The sequence below is a fragment of the Camellia sinensis genome, chromosome 7 (assembly GCF_055761805.1).
Source record: "Camellia sinensis isolate YWXY chromosome 7, ASM5576180v1, whole genome shotgun sequence".
NCBI classification, from domain to species: domain Eukaryota; kingdom Viridiplantae; phylum Streptophyta; class Magnoliopsida; order Ericales; family Theaceae; genus Camellia; species Camellia sinensis.
The window spans coordinates 47150233-47172079 of record NC_138967.1 but is presented as its reverse complement, the minus strand read 5'-3'; the positions used below and the strand labels follow the sequence as shown (position 1 = coordinate 47172079).

General features: G+C 40.7%; 1 long non-coding RNA gene across 1 annotated transcript; it reads left to right on the top strand.

Moving 5' to 3' along the window:
- The first annotated feature begins 1231 nt into the window (after window positions 1-1231).
- LOC145795078 (uncharacterized) lies at window positions 1232-20796 on the top strand. Its single transcript, XR_014335265.1, has 2 exons — window positions 1232-2212; window positions 20223-20796. It is a non-coding gene; the product is annotated as an uncharacterized LOC145795078 (long non-coding RNA).
- Window positions 20797-21847: the final 1051 nt, after the last annotated feature.

Sequence of the window (21847 nt, the reverse complement as noted above, 5' to 3'; positions counted from 1 at the left end):
CTAATGGCGATGAATAGGTAAAGGGTTCCAAACCCAAGAATTGTATTTTATATTCGAGGGTTCAAAACCCATGACAATTTCAATAAAATATTTATTTTTTTAAATTGTCTTTTGTTGTTTATTTTGTTCTTCATTAATCGGAGGTTTAACGATCTGAAATACAGATCGAAAATAAGAACCTGCTATTCAAATAATCAACACTGTTTAGTCCAAAAACTAAACAGTGAACATTTGTAACATAAAATTTTAAAATATGTTGAAACACTTCATGTTTTAAAATTTGTGTTTATGCCTGGTCTTGCTGCCAGTCAAAGGAGATCCTCTTGTACCAACATATGGTGAAGAACCAGCCTTCCAAGCGTTAACACTGTGTTGCTGAGATCTGAAACTACTTGAAACTCAACGTCCAGACCTTGGAGCACTTCTATTTTGTGGATTTTCACCCGACAAATTCAACATGTAGTCTTGCTGCCAGTCAAAGGAGATCCTCTTGTACCAACATATGGTGAAGAACCAGCCTTCCAAGCATTAAAACTGTGTTGCTGAGATCTGAAACTACTTGAAACTCAACGTCCAGACCTTGGAGCACTTCTATTTTGTGGATTTTCACCCGACAAATTCAACATGTAGTTGATAGGTAACAAATTTTTTTTTTTTGAGATAAGTAAGTCATAAAATAGAACAATGAAATATACAAGTTTACAAACGGCATATCCAGGCTAACCTTTCTTTTGATACTTCTTTGCCTACAAAGTTACGTTTGATGCCACTATCTTATTTAAGGTCTTCCTTTGAACTGTTTCGATACTAAGGCCAAGTTTGACATAACCTAAATAATACAAAAAATTAAAAAGTCACTATCTTATTTAAGTCACATCATCTTATTTAAATCACATCACCTCTCTAACACATCACATCAAAACCAACCCAAATCCAACCCATATAAGCTAATAAGTCAAAAAATACACTTTTTTAAAACATCCCAAACCAACCCTAAGTTTACCTTCTTATCATCCGGAACATCATTGTTTTTTTTTTTTTTTTTTTTGGTGGATAAATATCATCCGGAACATCATAATACTCAAAAAATTCCCTGAACTTCGTTTAACCAATTCATCAACACTTTTGGGATGTGGCTTCCATGGAATTCAGGAAGCTCATCGTCCTCGTTGTTAAACGCGTGTGTAGATTCAAATCGATTTGAATATACTCTACGCCATTGTGGAGCATTGAAGGAATCATCAAATTGACGTTCCTTGGGACCATTACTGCAGTAGGAAACAAGTTGCAATCTCCCAACTAAGCTAGAAACTTGTTTACTCAACTTTTCAATCTCGTTCCTTTGATTTTGGATGCTATTGTTTGTCCCAATCATATGATTAATTTCAGTTTCTTTACCTAAATTCGTATCAAAAGCTCTTCTATGACTACCCCGTCGTCCTTTACATTGTTGAGCCATTGATTCAAAATCAAGACTGGACATAATTTCTATTAAGAACAGATCAATTGCAACTGAGATCAATCTTCAGATCACAGAAACCAAAAGAGGAACTCACAAGCGAAGAACAATAACTCGCAACCACTGAGTCTGAATCTCGGTCACGATTAACTCGATTGCACTCGTAAACACGCAGGCTGAAGGATCTCAATTATGTAGTCGAAGGTCAAAGTTGAATCTAGAAGATTGAAGTATACTAGCTTCTGATCAATCCCAAAATCGAAGAACCAGCTCTGTGATTGTGTTCTTTAAGGGTTGTGGATCCAAATAGGGTTTCGGATCGAAACCAGGATCTTCAAATTGAGTTTGGATCTCAAAGAGGGCTTTATATCGATCTGGATCTTGACTAGGGCTTCGCAAACTATCTGAAATGGATCACAATGCTTCCAGATCTCAAATCAAAGTCGTTTCAGATTCGTGTTCGAATATCAACGACATCAAGATCTGATGAACCAGGAACTTGATTCAATACTTGCGATTCTTGAATCAAGAATGAATCGCCATTTGATCAGTGTGGTCAATCTTGAAGGAGAGCGATCTATCTTGAATGCTAATTCCAATGATAAGTTTTGTTCCTAGGCTTTTTACTTCGCATTCAACTGAGTTGCGACCTTCATGCGAGGGTTTCTAATGTTTCAAGCTTCCAGATCTTGAGAGCCAAGAACTTCGATCTGCGATAGCTTCATTTGCACACACAGCCGCAAACAAAGTCAGGTATGTAATCACCCAAATTCTTGCAATTTATTAACAATTCAAGAAGGAAAGGATCCAACTTGAGGCTCTGATACCAAAATGATGGAACCGAATTAGGAATGAAATTTCATCAGAGAGAAAAAATCTCTAAACTGAGATACAAGAGCTGTAAACCCAACAATATAATGTCAAAATATCATCAAAACTGTCTCCTAAAGACTTTGACCACATATTTATAGGCTAACACCAACTAAGCAACCTAGAAACATAACTACCACTCTAACTATTACTACATCAAGATGTCTCTTTTAGCTGGTGTCTGCATTTGTGTGTGTATTGTGCATGTTTGTTGGTTTTCATGTGAATGCTGCATCCAAATGGGTATCTGAAAACTTTTTCACTAAAGTATTATTGTGGGTTCCTCTGCTGGTATGGTTCTTCTTGTTCTTGTTCTTCTATTTTAGTGTAATTAGTCTTTGGATTACATACTCATTCTAAAAATTACTGGGGATGCATAATTTATATTCAGAAAAGCCAAGCTCCATCCAAAAGACTCAACTCTCCTTTGGAAAAAAGAAGAATAAAATTTAGTTGGGTTTGTTTATTTGGTGTTTTTTTTTTTTTAAATTTTTAGTTGGGGGCCTTTTTTCATTTTTACTTAGCTTTTCTAAAAATAAAATAAAATAAAAAATCAACAAGCTTTAGGCTTCTAGATTCAGCTCGACGAGACAAACTGAAAAATTAAAAAAATTAAAAAAAACTCCAAATAAAGTCCAGAAAAGACAAAAATAAGCCAAAAATAGTGGATTTTTTGGGGGCTTATTTTGGCTTTTAATTTTTTTTTTTTTGGAATTTTTGGAACTTTGTTTTTCTTTTTAGATTTATCTGCACATTGATCGGAAAAGTACAAAATTTTGACATAATTTTGAAAAAAAGTCACTGACGACAAAAATCTTTGGAAAAAGGGGTGACTTTTTTAAGGTGATCCCAAACAGAATTGCTTTGACCTAGGATGGTGTCTCGACACCTTTGGAAGTCCCCCTTTTTAGGGTAACTTTGAGAGATCAGATTAGCAAAAGCACAACATTTGATTTTCCTTTTGTTGGTTCTCTGCCATTCTATCTTGATTGAGTTTTCTTTTGTCCTTTTCCTTGTGTATAAGTTCAATAATCAGTAATCAATTTATTGGCATTGCACATAGTTCTTCTTTGGAAACTCCTTATAGGGGAAATTATTTCCAGGATTTTATCTGTGCGAATAATGAGCAAAACTATCCATCCTTTCTGCTTGAGCCTTCTCCTCTCGCTATTGTCGCAAATGGAGTTGTGCTTCAATGGTATCAGACAACAATTTCCCTATTATGCATTATATTAAACTTAGGCCAAGTTTGGCATGTGCCCAAAAAGTTAAAAAGTTATCACTATTCACCAATAGTCAAAAAGTACGGCTGCACAACTCTCAATCCTAATTTTTCCCTACACACTAATTTATATAATTTTTTAATACACATTTTTCTATAAAAAGCCAAAAAGTTAACCCAAACAATCATATTTTTTTCCTCAACTTTTTAGTCCAAAAAGTCAAAAAGTGCACTTATTTAAGACATCCCAAACAACTCCTTAAAATAAGAATAATAAATTAATAAAAGAGGTTGGTGGTGTTGGGGAAATTTATTGAGTATATGATAATACTTGAGAGGGTAATTTTTGTGAAAATCGGGCCGAGCTATGAAATGAACTTTATGACCCAAAGTACGAAGGACTGGGTAAAAAGGTCGAAAAGTTACTCCGGCCCAAGAGGGATAAAGTTACTCCGGCCTAGAAGAAATGTTAAGTTACTTCGGTCTGGGCAACTTGGGGTTAGGCTGGTCTCAGAGTTAGTCCGGTCATGACGTGTTCTGGATAGATCGGTCAGAACCTTGCTACTCGGTAGCTCGGTCCAAACACACCATGGTTCGTACATGGGTGTACCGAGACAAGGTGTAACGAGAGGAAGAACCGAACTAATGATAGTACGGCTTATTCTGTGGCTCAGCATAGCCGTGGGTACTTCGGTCATATGGGAGTTCGGCCATGATAATAACCATCTCACTTGGTTTAAGCAGTGAGGGGGGTGTTGAAGGATAAGCATTATCTTTGAGGAGTATGAATCCTAGGAGGACTCTGCATGGAGGAATAGAAGTCCTACTAGGATTGTACCACACGAAACTTATAAAAGCTTACAAACATCACCTTGGAGGAGGTAACACACAACTTTGCTTTTTGAATACACAGAGCTTTTGCCTATTTGTCAAGCTTACTGACTTTGGCATCAGAGAGGTTTCCGGCACACACCCGTCGGCTAGCTCACGTTTGTGTTTTCAGGTGATAAAGCGACGTCGTACGGAGGAACGCAGTCTTGATCAACAGGATTATACGAGAAGGTTTATTTCTTTCCCGTACAATTGGCGCCGTCTGTGGGAAGAACAGACAGAACAAAACCTCTTGATTAAGCTTCTCCTCTTCAGAGACAATGGCGCACATGGAAGAATTGCCACAGTCCGCCATCGACGGACAAACCCCAGATTGGGGCACAAGGCGTGAAGGACTACCTTCTATCCCTCCCATGGCAGATTTGGAGCCCCAACGACATAACACCAGGAGGGATACTAGGGGGAGGCGGAATAACAGCCCCCATCACTCTCGTTCGCAAAGTCCTGACAGGCAAAGACGGAGGATTGATCCTCAAGCTCTGGAAAACCGTGTAAGAGAACAAGATGAATTGATAAAAAAGATGGCGGCGGACATGGAAGCTTTAAAGCGCCAGATGAAGGGAAAAGAAGTGGCGACAAGAGAGAGGCGCAAAAACAAGACGCCCCCTCGCCACTCAGAAAATCGTGGTAGGAATACCACACCCTCGCAAGGAGAGAGCAGAAGCCTCAGGACAGGCGACACTCAATCCTAGTCTTCCAGAACTCGTCACTCCAGGTCTGAGAGGACGAGATCTGAAAGATCGTACACTGAGGGAAGCACATATTGGCCCTCACATTCGCACCAAACCAGATCTAGACAGACAGAGTTGCCCAGATCATCCGACTTACGAACCGTGCTCGAAGAAAAAGCACGATGCAAGGAGGATGCCAGGGCGCGGGATCCGCACAGAGTTTCTGCCTTACAGCGGTTGGCTCCTCGGACGCATGGAAGCGTCGAGGTTGGAATGCCAATACCGCGCCCTGCCTACGAACCAACGGACAAAGCATTAGCGAGGCTGCAGATTTCGCCGTTTGTTCCGGTGATTGAAAACGCCCCCTACCATCAGGCTTCCTTCAGCCGAAATTCACTACATATGAAGGGAAGACGGATCCCTACTCACACTTGAGCCACTTTCGCCAGGTCATGGCTGTGTACAGGCGAAACGACGCCTTAATGTGTATACTCTTCCCATCAAGCCTTGGCGACCTAGGCTTGACTTGGTTTGAGAAACTTTCAGAGGGCAGCATAGCCTCCTGGGCGCAATTGGCAGAAGCATTCGTAACAAGGTTCCGAACAAACACTAAAATCCCGGTGGAGATCGACCAGCTGCTCTCCATCGACATGGGGGATAAAGAGACCCTTAGATCCTACAATAGTCGCTACTGGGAGACATTCAATCAGATTGGGGACTGCCCCACCAATCTCGCCATTGCACAGTATAAAAGAGGCATTCCAGTCGGGAACAGACTAAGGGACTCGATCACCATGACACCACCCCTCACGATGGAAGCCCTGATGGAAAGAGTGCATCAGCACATCAGGGTAGAAGAGGATGGCGCACGCGCCAAAGAAAAATCTAGTGCGACCGTAGTACCAGAAAAGAAAACCTCAGTAAAGGTCAATGCAGTAGACCGTCATAACAGAAACGGGCGTGGAAGACGAGATAACGGAGAAAACCCAGATAAAAGATGGTTAAGAATCCGCACTGCCATAACAACGGTGTTCAAAAAATTGATATATCAGATTCTAAGCGAAATAAGAGATGAACCTTTCGTCAAGTGGTCAGCCAAGCTAGGAGAAGCTCAGAAGGACTATGACGAAAAATCACGGTGCACCTTCCACAAAGAAAAGGGGCACCGCATTGAGAATTGCACACCATTGAGACAGCACCTGGAGGAGTTGGTGGCAGCAGGTCACTTGGATAAATACATTGAAGGAGGGACGCAGCCAGCCCCCCAGGAACATAATAACCCCAATGGGATGCCAATCGACGCCCCGCCTCAAGGCATTATCAATGTGATACATGGAGTTTTTGAACCTGAGCGTGTATGCGAGGTCAGGGGATCAATCAAAAAGGCTGAGCACTTTAGGGAGGTACTAAGTGCCCAACCTGCTATCAAGAAGGGGAAAACAGAGGCAACAAACGTCATGTCTTTCTCGGATAAAGACTTGGATCGAATATACTGTCCTCACAATGATGCCCTAGTCGTCACTCTCCGAGTCAAGGATTTTGACGTCAAGCGGATTCTGATTGACCAGGGTAGTTCATGTGAAATCATGTACTACGAAACATTTAAACAATTGAAGCTGCAAGACAAAGACTTGGCACCTACCGTATCTCCCCTAATTGGGTTCAACTCCATGCCAGAATGGCCCCTCGGCAAAATAATTCTTCCAGTCAGAGCAGGAAGCGTGACAAAACAAGTGGAGTTCTGGGTATTGAAGGTCCCCTCCACTTACAACATCATCTTGGGCAGAACATGGCTGCATGCCATGCGATTGGTGGCGTCATCCTACCACCAAGTAATGTGCTTCCCCAACGACACCGGTATAATTAAAGAAGTCTATGGAGATCAGATCATGTCAAAACAATGCTTCGTCACGGTGAATGGCAGCCGCGCTGCCAAAGGATACGTTCATTCGGTAGAAGAACCTGAAAGTAATGAGCTATTCGCAGATGTCGGCAAAGCGGCGGATCAGAAAGTAGTAGAGGACTTGGTAGAGGTAAGAATAGATGAAAAGAACCCGGATAAGTTCTTTCTGCTCGGTTCGTCGTTGTCCAGCACTGAGAGGTTAGAGACCTTGGAATTCTTAACCTCTAACATCGAAGTGTTCGCCTGGACACCCTACGACATGCCAGGCATTGATCCAAACTTCATCTGTCACCAACTCAATGTCCACCCATCCGCCAGACCAGTCATTCAGCGCACTCGCAGATCGGCGCTTCACCATGCCGAAATAGTGGCAGAAGAAGTAGGTAACCTGCTGGAGGCAGGAGCAATTAGAGAGATGCACTACCCAAAATGGATCTCCAACACAGTCGTAGTGCCAAAGAAGAATGGCAAATGGCGTGTCTGGGTCGACTACAAAACAGTCAACAAGGCGTGCCCAAAAGATAGCTTCCCTCTACCACGGATAGATCAACTGGTAGACCTGACGGCGGGGCACAATTGACTTAGCTTTCTGGATGCATACAGAGGCTACCACCAGATCGCCATGCACGAACTAGACCAGGAGGTCACATCCTTTACAACTCCAAGAGGACTATACTGTTACAAGGTCATGCCCTTTGGCCTAAAGAACGCAGGGGCAACATTCTAACGGATGGTCACCAAGATGTTTGAACCATTGTTAGGCAGAACAATGGAGGCTTACATCGACGACATGGTGGTCAAGAGCAAGGATGAGAATGACCATCTCAAGGACCTAGGTGAGATGTTTGAAATCCTAAAGAAGCACAAGTTGCGCCTTAATGCATCCAAGTGTGCATTCGGAGTAGGATCTGGCAAATTCCTAGGCTTCCTTGTGACCAACCGAGGTATAGAAGCAGATCCCTCTCAGATCAAAGCAATCCAAGATTTGGAGAGACCAAACTCAGCGAAAGAAGTGCAGCATCTCACCGGCATGGCAGCTGTGCTCAACCGGTTCATAAGCAGGTCGTCAGATAGACTACGACCATTTTTTCAAGCTTTAAAGGCCAAGTTTGAGTGGGACAAAGAATGCGACCAAGCTCTGGAAAGCTTGAAGGAATATATGTCTTCCCCACCACTGCTTGTTACCCCAGTACCTGGTGAAGAACTCTTCTTGTACCTGACAGTCTCTCAGCACGCAGTTAGTGCAGTGTTGGTTCGTACAGAAGGAATCCAACACCTGCCCATCTTTTATGTCAACAAGACATTACTAGGGGCCGAAACAAGGTACTTGCCCTTGGAAAAATTAGCATTAGCCTTAATGATGACCTTCAGGAAATTGGCACACTACTTTCATGCCCACACCATAGTCGTCCTCACAGCCTTTCCATTAAAAGCTTTGTTTGAGAGGGCGAACTTTTCTGGGCGAATCTTGAAGTGGGCAGTAGAGTTGGGACAATTCGACATCAAGTTCCAACCCAGAACCGCAGTAAAGGCCCAATCTTTGGCAGACTTCGTTGCAGAATTTACTCTTGGAAGCCATCATATCTGCCCAGTCGACCTAACTGACACAACCGAACTAGGGATGGAAGTTGACGCCGGAATAGCACAACCCCTAGCCAAAAAGTATTCGGTCTGACTCCAAGGCAGACCAGACTAAAGACAACAAGGAAGAAACAGACCAAGACTCACCAAAAGTACAATCAGAAGGCGAGGGGCAAACAGCAAGCATGGACCTTGGAAAAAACACCATTCTTGACCCCACGACATCATCTGATCCCTCCACTTGCTGGAAGTTGTTCGTTGGAGAGATGTGGAAGCTCTTTGTGGATGGAGTATCCAACCGGCATGGTGCAGGACTTGGCATAGTCCTCATCTCTCCAGACGGCCTAGTTGTAGAGCAAGCAATCAATCTTGGCTTCCCAGCATCAAACAACGAAGCGGAGTATGAAGCGTTTCTCGCAGGACTCAAATCAGCATACTACATGAAGGCCACCGAACTAATGGTATAAAGCGACTCACAGCTGGTGGTAAACCAAATTTCTGGCGACTATGAAGCAAAGGATGATAGGATGGCCAAGTACCAAGACTTGGTCAGAACAGAGATCAAGAAGTTTGATGTAGTAAGGATAGAACAAATTGGCAGGGAGGAAAACAGCAGAGTGGACGAACTAGCAGGCTTTGCCTCAATGGCAGATGCATCCATCCCTCATCCATTGCTCATCGACTACTTACCAAGACCAAGCATAGAAGACCCCGAAGCAGAAGAGGTATGTTGCGCAAAACTAGGCCCCTCTTGGATGGATCCCATCATCCCGTTCTTAAAAGACGACATCTTACCAGAAGAGAAAAAAGAAGCCAACAGAATAAGAGCGAAGTCGCAGCGATTTTGGCTATCCCCATCATTGGCATTATACAAGAAGTCATTCTCAAGACCTTACCTAAAGTGTGTCCATCCCAGCAAAGTAGAAGCATTCTTGTTCGAATACACGAAGGGGTGTGCGGAAGCCATCAAGGTGGAAGATCGCTAGCTTACAGGGCCATTTCGCAAGGATATTGGTGGCCATACATGCAGGCAGACTCAGAGAAATATGTGAAGAGGTGTGAGAAATGCCAAAAATTCGCACACCAAATACATCAACCAGCAAGAGAACTCCTACCATTAACTAGCCCATGGCCTTTCGCAATGTGGGGCTTGGACATAGTAGGACCACTTCCAACAGCACCCGGCAACAGGAAGTTCTTTCTCGCAGCAACAGACTACTTCACAAAGTGGGTGGAAGCAGAAGCATTGGCATCAATCAAAGAAAAAGATGTAAAGAAGTTCGTTTGGCAGAATATCATCACTCGGTTTGGCATACCAAAAGCCCTAATCTCAGACAATGGCACTCAGTTCGACGGCAAAATCTTCAGAGGCTTTTGTGAAGAATACAAGATAGAGTTTTATAATTCTACACCGGCATGTCTTCAAGCAAATGGCCAAGCAGAAGCATCAAATAAAGTCGTCTTGGATGGCCTGAAGAAAAGGTTAGAGAAAGCAAAAGGCAAGTGGGCGGACGAACTTCCTCATGTTTTATGGGCTTACCGCACCACACCTCGACGATCAACAGGAGAGACACCATTCTCCTTAGCCTACGGAATGGAAGCAGTAATCCCACTGGAAGTTGGCCTCCCCACAATTCGAAGCGAAAATTTTGATCCAGACTTAAATAGAGAAGCCATAGCATTAGAACTCGACCTTGCGGAAGAAAGAAGAGAAAGAGCACTGGTTCACATTGCCTCATACCAACAAGAGTTAATCAGAAAATACAACAAAACAGTGCATCCAAGACAATTCAAGATCGGAGATTGGGTACTGCGCAAAGTGATGAGAAACACCTTGATACTAGGAGATGGCAAGTTAGGGCCAAACTGGGAAGGTCCTTACAAAGTGGTTGGGTTAGCAGGCAAAGGGGCATACCACCTAGAAGACAAGGACGACAAAGCAATCCCTAGGCCATGGAATACGGCCAATCTCAAGTTATTTTACTTTTAGTTTTTCTCTTTCAAACATATGTAATTTCTTTTTCCTCAATAAAACAATCAATTCTTTTCAGCATGAGTTGTTCTTTGTAAAAGTTAGCTTTTAGTGAAATTTTAGGCACATTACGAACATTTCATTCTAAGTTAGCTGAAAAAACTAACTTAGAGGTTGGCTGGAATAAACCAACACCCCTCCTAAGCCCAGGATAAGGATCCAGGTTGCAGGATGTTTGGTCGGAATAACCAAACATTATTCTAAATTGGCTGGAAAAACTAGCTTAGAGGTTGGCTGGAATAAACCAACACCCCTCCTAAGCCTAGGATAAGGATCCAGGCTGCAGGACGTTTGGTCGGAATAACCAAACATTATTCTAAGTTGGCTGGAAAAACTAACTTAGAGGTTGGCTAGATTAAACCAACACCCCTCCTAAGCCCAGGATAAGGATCCAGGCTGCAGGACGTTTGGTCGGAATAACCAAACATTATTCTAAGTTAGCTGGAAAAACTAACTTAGAGGTTGGCTGGAATAAACCAACACCCCTCCTAAGCCCAAGATAAAGACCCAGGCTGCAGGACATTTGGTCGGAATAACCAACTCTTTGTACTCTTCAGTCGAAGTAAGGGTATGGCTGAAGAGTGGTTGGTCGGAATAACCAACTCTTTGTACTCTTCAGCCGAAGTAAGGGTATGGCTGAACAGTGGTTGGCTGGATTAAACCAACTCTTTGTACTCTTTAGCCAAAGTAAGGGCATGGCTGAAGAGTGGTTGGCTGGATTAAACCAACTCATTGTACTCTTCAGCCGAAGTAAGGGTATGGCTAAAGAGTGGTTGGCTGGATTAAACCAACTCTTTGTACTCGTCAGCCGAAGTAAGGGTATGGCTGAAGAGTGGTTGGATTAAACACTCTGTGTACTCCTCAGCCGAAGTAATTATGTCGGCTAAGGAGTGGTTGGCTGGTAAGCATAGTTAGTTTGACCAGCAAAAACCGAGATAAAAGTTTGAAGTGAAAAGATTATGGAAAAATCATAACAAGTACAAACGCTCAGATCCACCGAAGTAAGAGTTCAAGCAAATTTTCATTCATCAATAGGCAATTACAAAGGAGGGGCCGTAGCCCGGTTACAAAAGTAAAAGAAGTAACAAAAAAAAAAAAACAAAAAAAGAGAAAAGTGCAAAATCAAGAGAAAAGGTCTTCAATTTCGGTGTCAATGTCAACTTGAACGCCGGTTGCAGGTGGAAGATCTGTCTCAGCAGCAACTGGCAGAATGATATCAGTCGATGGCTCAATAGTCAAGTCCTCAACCATTGCCTCCAACCGAGCTGATTGATCGTTGACTTGCTCGTTGACTACCGGAGTAACAGTTTGTTTATTTTCATCATCTGAATCATCTGAATCCTGTAAGAATTGTTCTTGGACCGAAGCAGCATATTTCGCCAGTGAGGCCGGAATAAAGTACTGCGGAGCATTGTAGACCTCGGTTTCAGGCCCACAGCCGAGTTGCTCCACAGCACTTCTCCAGCCGCACTTGAAGAACAAATCCTTTGCCTCCTCGCATTGCGGAATATATAGGCCCTCCGCCTCCTTGAAACCTTGGGCGTTGGCATCATCGACCTTCTTCTTAAGATCAGCTATTTCAGCGTCTTTTTTGCCTTCGAGTTTGACCAACTCGCGCAAGTACTTGTCTTTCACCGTTGCTGCAATTTTTTATTTTTCAGCTTCAGCCAAGCTAACAAGGCCGATCAAACGACCGTTCTCGAACTGTAGCTCGACTATCTACTTCTTGGCCTGCTCAAGTTCAGCTGCCTTTGCCTCGGCCTCTGCCATGACTTGCCTTGTTGTCTTGCGGAGCTCCAGCACTTTTTTATGTGCAATATTATTCTTCTGAATGGCCTGCAAAAGAATAGTAACTCTCTTCAGCCGGACTGACAGTTGGGAAAAATTAGGCAGAAAAGGGAGAGCCAACTTACCAGGATCATTGACTTTGTAGAAGACAAGATCGCTTTCAGCTCAGTGTTTAGTTGCTTGTTGTGGTGCTCCATATCCTTCGGAAGGCAAACACTCTTGGCTAGATTGAAAGCCATTAAGTGATCCTTCTCAGCAACGACCAAATCAGTCTCCTGGATATTTCGGTCTTGAAAAGTGAGATTTGGAGCCCATTTGGCAGAGTCAGCTCGGTCAAACTGCTCCGGTTGAAGGGTAGGTTGAGGACTTGGTGGAGGGATGGATTCGTCCTCGTCCACAAGTTGTTGTTCGGTCGGTTTAGATCGGGCGCGTTTAGAGGGGCGTGATGAAGAAGGCCGTTGAGAAGGGAGGGCCACAACGGCAGGCTGCGTTTGGCTTGGTGGCGGTACTTCGGGCCTGTTAGTTTCGGTTAAAAGCGCCCTTACTCTGTTTCTTTTAGCCATTTCTTCTTCGGCAGTTAGTGGAATTAGTCTGATTTGTGGTAAGGTTGGGTTCGGCTCTGGTGCGTCTTCAAGAAGAAAATCAGTCACTCTGGCTTTTCGGCGACCACTGTATCTGTAGGTCGGCTCGAACTTTAGCAATTTGGCCCAACTACGTTCTGGATACCGTAGTGCGGCGCGCAAAGTAGCTAGGTTTGGGTAGCTGTATAAAGAGTGAAGATGAGCAGAATCTGTGAAAGAAGACAACAGTTAGTTCGGCTGAAGGATTGAAAAATCGAAATATCATAAAGCAAGCAAGAAAACCGTAGTAAGTATACCGGGCTCGCTTTTTTTCCAATTTATACGTCGGCCAGGAATCTGGCCTTGATGATCCTCAAAATTCCCAGACACCCAGAAAAAGTCGTCGTCGTTTAAGTTTTTATCTGTTTTATTATCTTCTCTCGGCGACGTCGTATTCTTAAATAATAGACCCATCCATCTTCTTTTGAACCAATGGAGTATTGGTGGAAGATTTCGGCCAGGCCAAGGTTCAGTCCGGCTTGGCGGTTCAGTTCGGCTATTCCCATTATGATGCGGTAGGAATTACGTGGACAGTTGGGTTGGGCATAGTCTGGTTTGCCTAAGAAACTCACACATCAAGGGTTAGACTGGAAATCGTAGTCCGGTTTCAATAATGGATAGGAGGGTGAAGGGGACAAAGCCTTCGTTGTCCCAAGGGATGACATCTTTTTTGGCTAAAATCAGCTGGACGTCATCGGGTATATTGTAGTCTTTTCTGAATTTGGCTAGGCCGCCTGGAGTGTCTACTAGATGCCTATACTTCCCCATTTATTATATAAATTATGAATAATTTAGATCGGTGCAAAAGTTGTGCTCAGTAGCTCGGTTGAGCGCACGGAGGAGTGCCTGGGCAACCTAAGTCTGCAAAGTAGAAAACAGAGGGGTTAAGCACAGATCATTGGACCGTGCTACAAATTAAAAGCAACGTAAAAGAGCCCTACTTCGGCTTTGTGGACAGGTTCTATCTCGGTTCAGCAAAATGCTTGGTAGCTCGGTTTGAGCAGGTTTTTTTATTAGCCAGACCCTGGCAAGCGTCTCGGCATACTGGCTTTGGAAACAATTTTGTTAGACCGGTTCATCGTCTAAGGGCAGCTTTCTGAGTTCGGTCTAAAAAAAAACTTAGAAAGCTGGTTTAGCCCCGAAGGCCTAAATCGGTTGAACTATGAGTTTTGTTACTTCGGTTGAGCCTCTAGGGGCAGCTTTCTGAGTTTGGTTCAGAAACTAAGAAAGCTGGCTTAGCCCCAAAGGCTTAGCTCGGTTAAAGACCGAGGTTCCTAGTTTACTGAGTTCAAACTTCGTTCGGTGAGTATATCTCGGCTAAAGTGAATCAGGAGTTGGTAACTTGTTGAAACTACTGTTATTTCTACGAGCTCTAGTACGGTTATTGTCTGAATTGATCTACATATATAGCATAAACAGTATCCTAGTTCAGTTGCATCATGATTTTGGATCGAAGACTAGTCTTCTACAGGATATTGCATATACGCATGAGTTCTGTAAAGTTTTTCCAGTAAAGTACAGGGCAAAGCAAATGGAAAGAATATGTTTTACAAAAGCACACGAAACAAACTACATGGAAGTAAATAAAAGCAAAGAAAGATAGATGGATTCCAGTTGCTTACCAAACGAAGACGTAGAAACACCAAAGATGGAAAAATGGCAGCAAAGTCAGTCTCTTCAAGTGCAACGGAAGAACAGCAAGAACACAGGATGGAGAGAGAAGAGGTGTATTAGTAGAGTGGTTAATCCAAAATATAGAAGGTGTTTTGTGTAAAAGAAGGGACGAAAGAGAAAAAGCAGGAACTGTTCAAAGTTTTCGTAGTACGAGGGCGGCGTGACAGTTGCCCCCAGCCTATCAGAGCCTGCCACGTGTCATTGGAAAAGGAAGCGTTACAGTCACTGTGATTGAAGAGACGTTTTGACCGGACAAGTAGAGCCCGGAGTGAAATAAGCTCGGCTGGAAGGCTAAAGAGTTTTTAGCTCGGTTAGAGAGGCTAAAGGGTTTTTTCTTAGCTCGGCTGGAAAGGCTTAAAAATTTCAGCTCGGTTGATAAACAGGTAATCCCTATCATGCTGTGCAGATGGAATTAAGGGGCAATTGAGAGGGTAATTTTTGTGAAAATCGGGCCGAGCTATGAAATGGACTTTATGACCCAAAGTACGAAAAAAGTTACTTCGGCCCAAGAGGGATAAAGTTACTCCGGCCCAGAAGAAATGTTAAGTTACTTCGGTCCGGGCAACTTGGGGTTAGGCCGGTCTCAGAGTTAGTCCGGTCATGACGTGTTCTGGATAGATCGGTCAGAACCTTGCTACTCGGTAGCTTGGTCCAAACACACCATGGTTCGTACATGGGTGTACCGAGACAAGGTGTAACGAGAGGAAGAACCAAACTAATGATAGTACGGCTTATTCTGTGGCTCAGCATAGCCGTGGGTACTTCGGTCATATGGGAGTTCGGCCATGATAATAACCATCTCACTTGGTTTAAGCAGTGAGGGGAGTGTTGAAGGATAAACATTATCTTTCAGGAGTATGAATCCTAGGAGGACTCTGCATGGAGGAATAGAAGTCCTACTAGGATTATGCCACACGAAACTTATAAAAGCTCACAAACATCACCTTGGAGGAGGTAACACACAACTTTGCTTTTTGAATACACAGAGCTTTTGCCTATTTGTCAAGCTTACTGACTTTGGCATCAGAGAGGTTTCCGGCACACACCCGTCGGCTAGCTCACGTTTGTGTTTTCAGGTGATAAACGACGTCGTACGGAGGAACGCAGTCTTGATCAACAGGATTATACGAGAAGGTTTATTTCTTTCCCGTACAATACTATAAAAAAAATATTAACGAATTATCATAAAAATCAATAAATAGGATAATCACATATGCAAATGTGTAAATTGAATATTAAGTAGAAAATCTGGCTTGTGACTATGAGAGACACATAATCATTTTCCTAAAGCTATTATTGTCTCTCCACATGAAGTAATAATCTGAACCGTTTTGATAATCTGAACCGTTTTGATAATCTGAACCGTTCAATGTGTAGAACTCGTCAAGTACTATATGCCTGTAAAAAATCACGTTGATCGGATATCGATAGCTATGTGATCAAAACAGATTTTTGTCAACCGTTAATTTATTCACCGTCTATTTTTTTTATACAAAACTGATTTGATCACATAGCTATTGATATCCGATTAATGTGATTTTTTACATGCATATAGTACTCGACGAGTTCTACACATTGACGGTTTAGATTATCAAAACGGGACCCGTGGTGGGCCCCCACAGGCCCAACAGCACGGTCCAGTCCGATTAAGGACTGGACAGAAGCCATGCAACAGCTCTAAGATTTAACTCAAGTCACTGTGAAACCTTCCAATGTTTGCACACACTGGAAGGGTTGAAGAACCACCCTCTATGATCGAAATTGCCCATAAAATATATGAAAATAGTAGAAAATTATAAGGCTAGAGATAGAGAGAAGGAAAAAAAAAACCGAGATTTGTGACATTGGTATGTGCAAAAATCATGGAAATCCCATGGTCATATATAGACATAGTAATATCTTTTTATTTGGAACACAACTCTTGGTTTGTGACTTTTCTAAAAAAGACAAGGACTTTTTTTGGGGATGTGATTATTAAATTTTATTTTGAAACATTAAATTTTTACAATCCATCACAAGTTTTAAAATTTTAATAAAATCAAGAACAAATATAAATGTATATAGAGAAGAAATATGGACAACTATTATATTGTGCAGAGTAGAAGTTTTTCGGACTTGAACCTTTTAAGTCTCACTCTGCAGAGTCAGTGAACCATGTCTTAAAACTAGATCCTTCGAGTTAGAGTTCAACATGTCATCCATACAATATTGATATTACACAAGGTATAATGACCGTGCACTCAACTTGATTCTCACAAGAGTTTAGAGACCAACCTAATTCTCGCAATCGCTATCTCATGACAGCTTAGATGAATCCTCAAAGGATAGAAGTGATATCTATCCTATGAGAGTATGCCCTTCTTGGACTCATCAATGCTTATACCTCAAGGATGAGCAAGAGAATATGATGCATGCACATAGCAGATATCACATAGCAAATATCTTATTATTTAGAATGTTGGTATACAAGTCACACCAGTATGAGTTATTTCTACCGATTCAACCTTCTTCATGGGGTCTCCAATCACATAGGTTGGATTTTCTCCCTGGGTGACTTCTTGTGGGCTTTAGGACCATCCCCTTCAACAAACATAAGATGATTTCATAACTCGAAAACCCTTGAGGAATGCACTTGTATATTTTATTGAGATCTGAATTCCTCTATCACATTGATCATTTTTGATAATTTGGGGACTTATCTCTAATGACATACAAGGATCTAGCTTCAGAGCTAGTATAAAGGCAATTACTCATAATTTTTCTTTTATTTCTCAAGCCTTATTTTAAGTACTATCTAGATAGTATCATATCAAAGACTCCATTATAATCTGTCACATTTTGGTTTGCCAATGTGCACCTATAAGATTTTGAAGAGAAATTCTCCTGCACAATTATTAGATTCTTCCTTGATGGATATGAGTCCTAACCAATATAGTTATAAAGAGAATAGAACCTTCGTATTTGCAATTTTATTGAACAATCAAGTAATATTAGCAAAGGGTTTGTTAATATAAACTAAATAAATTATTCATGAGATTATAAACAAATAATATTGAAATTTAAATTCTGTAGTATGCCCCCACATTCAAAGAATTTTAAATTATTAGCAAACCAAATCAACGTATCAAGAAGACTGTGTATATTCATGTATGAATGAAAAGATTTATAACCAAAGGTAACAGGAGATCAATCTATTAGTTTTGTGCAAACATTCTAATTTAATACCCTCAAGTCAATAGTTTCATAAGAGCTTTTATTATAAGCCTCACGACTTAGGCAAAACACGGTACAAAATTTATTTGGCCAAAACTCTCTCTCTCTCTCTCTCTCTCTCTATATATATATATATATATATATATATATATTACACTAGGCTAAACCACTTAGCCTAATATATTGTCTAAGGTAAGCTAGCTTTCTATGAGCAGATAACTTAAGACATTGTAAAGCTAATGTATATATTCTCCACAGTGGGGGAGCGATACAGATTCCTATTACTCACTCACTGACTTATTGACTGACTCACTCATTTGTTCCTGCTTTATAGATGCAAAATATTGGAATTTGAAAGTGATACAAGAAGAAATCAAGAACAAATTTGTGTTTATGTGAAAAAGTTTTATTAAAACAAGATTTAACATATTTTATAATTGATAAACGCATTGATAATAAAATAATTTAGAGAAATATTAAAACAAAATCATACAATCAGATAATAAGAGTAAATATAAGTTTAAGATTATGTCTAATGAAATTAGTGGATGAAACTAAGGAAGGAACTAATACTAAATTAGAAATCTAGAGAGAAACACTTGGGTGAAGAGGGTTTAAAATTTATAGCGGTGAGATTCTAACATAAATAAAGAGAGCACAATCAAAGATTAGATGGAAATCGCTGAGGAAAAGAAAGGAGCTTCAAGATCCTTCAAGTAAGCACTCCTTCGATTGCGTTTCAATAAAAAAGGTAATGATAAGTTTTTTGATTGTGATGTGGAAGAAATCTCATCTGATGACGAAGACACCTCTACTGAAAAAGAATCAGGGATGAAAGAAGTTAGAGAAGGGATCCTGAAAGTTAAAATTCCACTGGCACTCTTAAAGAAAATCAGGGAACCATGGAGGAAGTGCCTGATTGTGAGATTAATGGGGAAAACCATAGTCTATAAATTATTTATGGCAAAAAATGATGGATCTGGGAATTGCAAGCTGACTTTGAAGCCCTAGACATTGGAAATGGGTTTTTCATATTCAAGTTTGACATGGCTGATGATTACACGAAAGTCTTCACTGGTGGCCCTCGGATAGTGATGGATCATTATGTAACAGTGAGGAAATGACAACAAGACTTCAAACTTGATGATGTTGAAGAGGATACCATAGGGATATGGGTGCGATTCCCCAATCTACCCATTGAGTATTTACATTGAGAAAGTCCTCTATCATAGGGCAGAAGTGTTAGGAGTTCCTTTGAAGATCGACATTGATACAACCATGGCAGCAAGAGGCAAATACACCCAAGTTTGCATCAAAATGGATATTCGGAGCCGATTTTCCATTTCTCTATAGGTAACATGGTTATTAGAATCCCGATCCGGATCGTACGATCTTACAATCTTACGATCCATTTGAGTACAATTGATCCAGATCGTGTAAAAAACTCCTTATAGGTAGGATCTTTCAATCTTAGTAGTGGGATCTTATAGGATCATGGAATCCCGATCCGAATCCGATCCTATCCGATCCAATTTACAAGCCTTGTTTTGTATTGTATGACATATGTTATTGTAAATTTTATGTTTGTTGTCTAAATACCAATTTATGTGGTCAAAATAAATAATAAAAATTAAGTAGTATTGAATCAAATAGACTAAGAAAAGCAAATTAAGAAACAAACATTGAAATATTGCTGTAATTTAAGAAAATTAAATAGTCAGAAAAATAAACTTAGTTTTAGCGGAGACTAAGGAGGGTAAGATGATTGCAACTTTATCCCAATTTTTGGAGAGATTATTTTTGTGACTTGAATCCGCTCCACCAGGGATGCTAACGACATCATTCGGTTAAGCTACTCTTTTGAGTTCTTAATCTATTTTCATATCCAACTTTGTTAAATATTTTTTATTTATTTTTTATGCATTATTGTAGATTGTAAAATATTTTGTTATAGAATTTTTCTTCTTCTTTACCTTCTTTTTTGATGAAATACAAAACTTTTACCATCGAGTTTTCTGTTGTATAATATTATATGTACATTTTACATGGAGTAACAATATCTTCACTTATTTTTAATAGAATATAGGCTCATTTGTGTATACTTTATAAGAAATGTTTATTTAAATTAAAGTATTATGTAATTTGTCTTTTTCGGTAGGATCTTACAATCCTCGATCCGATCCTATAAACACCTCCAACGATCTAACGTAGGATCCCGATTTTAACAACCTTGATAGGTAAACATACATATGGGGTTGAATATGAACACTTACACTCCCTATGTTTTTCTTGTAGCAGGGTTGGTTATTGAAGGGAGACTTGTAGCGAAAAACTGATGCCAGTGAGGACAAGAGACAATCGGAGAAGACAACTAGAAGATGGAAGTCCAAACTAGTAGTCGGCCAGACCCAAATCAAGAAGGAAAAAGGCTAGACACAAGTCCAGAGAAATATGGGCCCTGGATGACGGTTTCTAAGCAGAAAAGGAAACCAAAAAGCCTAAGAATACTAAAAGGGACCAATGTCCAACAGAGCAATAGATTTGAAATCCTTAAGGAAGGGGGAGAGCAATCAAAAAGCCACAAAGCCCAACTAGGAATAGAGAAAGGAACAAGAGGCAAAGCCCAAACAAAATTGGGCTTCAGGTATAAGGTTAATAGAGCACCAAATCCAAAAGAGAAAAGAGAAGAGCCAGCTAGCCTTGAAAGGGCTAAGGACAAGAAAAGAGAGGAGATTAGATTGGGAAAGCAAGGAATCACTGGCATAAATGTGACGCCTTAAATTTTATTATTTGAATCCATTACCATAACCCTTTAATTAAGTCCATTTCCAAGATATGAAGAAAGAATAAAATAAACTAAACAATTAAGGTTCTTTCTCTCTCGTATAGATATATAATGATGAGGTGATCAATACAATTATTCACAAGTGCCCTTAGGCTACATTTAACAATTTAAATAAAAGATAAATAAAACAAAAGGGTTTAACCCTCTTTATAGCAAATTGGCATTCCGCCTAAGGTAATAAGCCCCATGGCCAACAATCAAGGAGACTTCAAGGCTTGCACAAATCTATCACACTTCTCACTTGAAAAATAATCAACAATGTGGGACGAACACAAATGTCCAATAGGGACCCTAATCATTCTAAACAATAACAATATATGGATATATATGATCATGAATGCTACAAGTCATATTATATATGTAATGTGACTTTTTATATCCAAATATTCATACAATAGTATATCTTTTCTTTCATTCTTTATCATATCAAGAAAACCCCATTTTTTGGTCTTGGTAATTGAAATTTTCTGGCCTTGGCAACTGACCACTTTCAATTCAAAAAAGATTTCCATAACTAATCCACAAATAATCCTTTGCATTTTCTTGCTATTCATTTACATCAAATAGTACTCACATTATTCCGAATTCAATATCCACTTCATAACACAACTCCAACTATGTTACCGATAGTCATTTTCATCAACAATTATCTCTACAGACATACACACATCACTGATAAAATCTCATGATAAAATAAACAACTTGTGGTCTCATCGAGCCCTCCATCACCATCGTGGTCTCATCAAGCCCCACGTTTGCCTGCTTTATCGGTTGTTAGTCGGAAAGAACACATTACCTCTATATAGCATAACTTGCTTTAGCGGGTGCTAACTAGAAGGAACACATTACCTCTATATAGCACATCAACCCGCTTTACCAGTTGATGGACAGAAGGATCGCGTTACCTCTATATAGTACAATCACATTTCACACACATACATCTCAATTTCCTTTCATTCATTCTCATATGATTACATAATTACGCAATCAACCAACAACATAAGGTTTTAGTTCAATCTATTTCACATCAATTCTAAAACAAGCAGTACCATTCTCCACCAATGGCCAAGGACAAAAC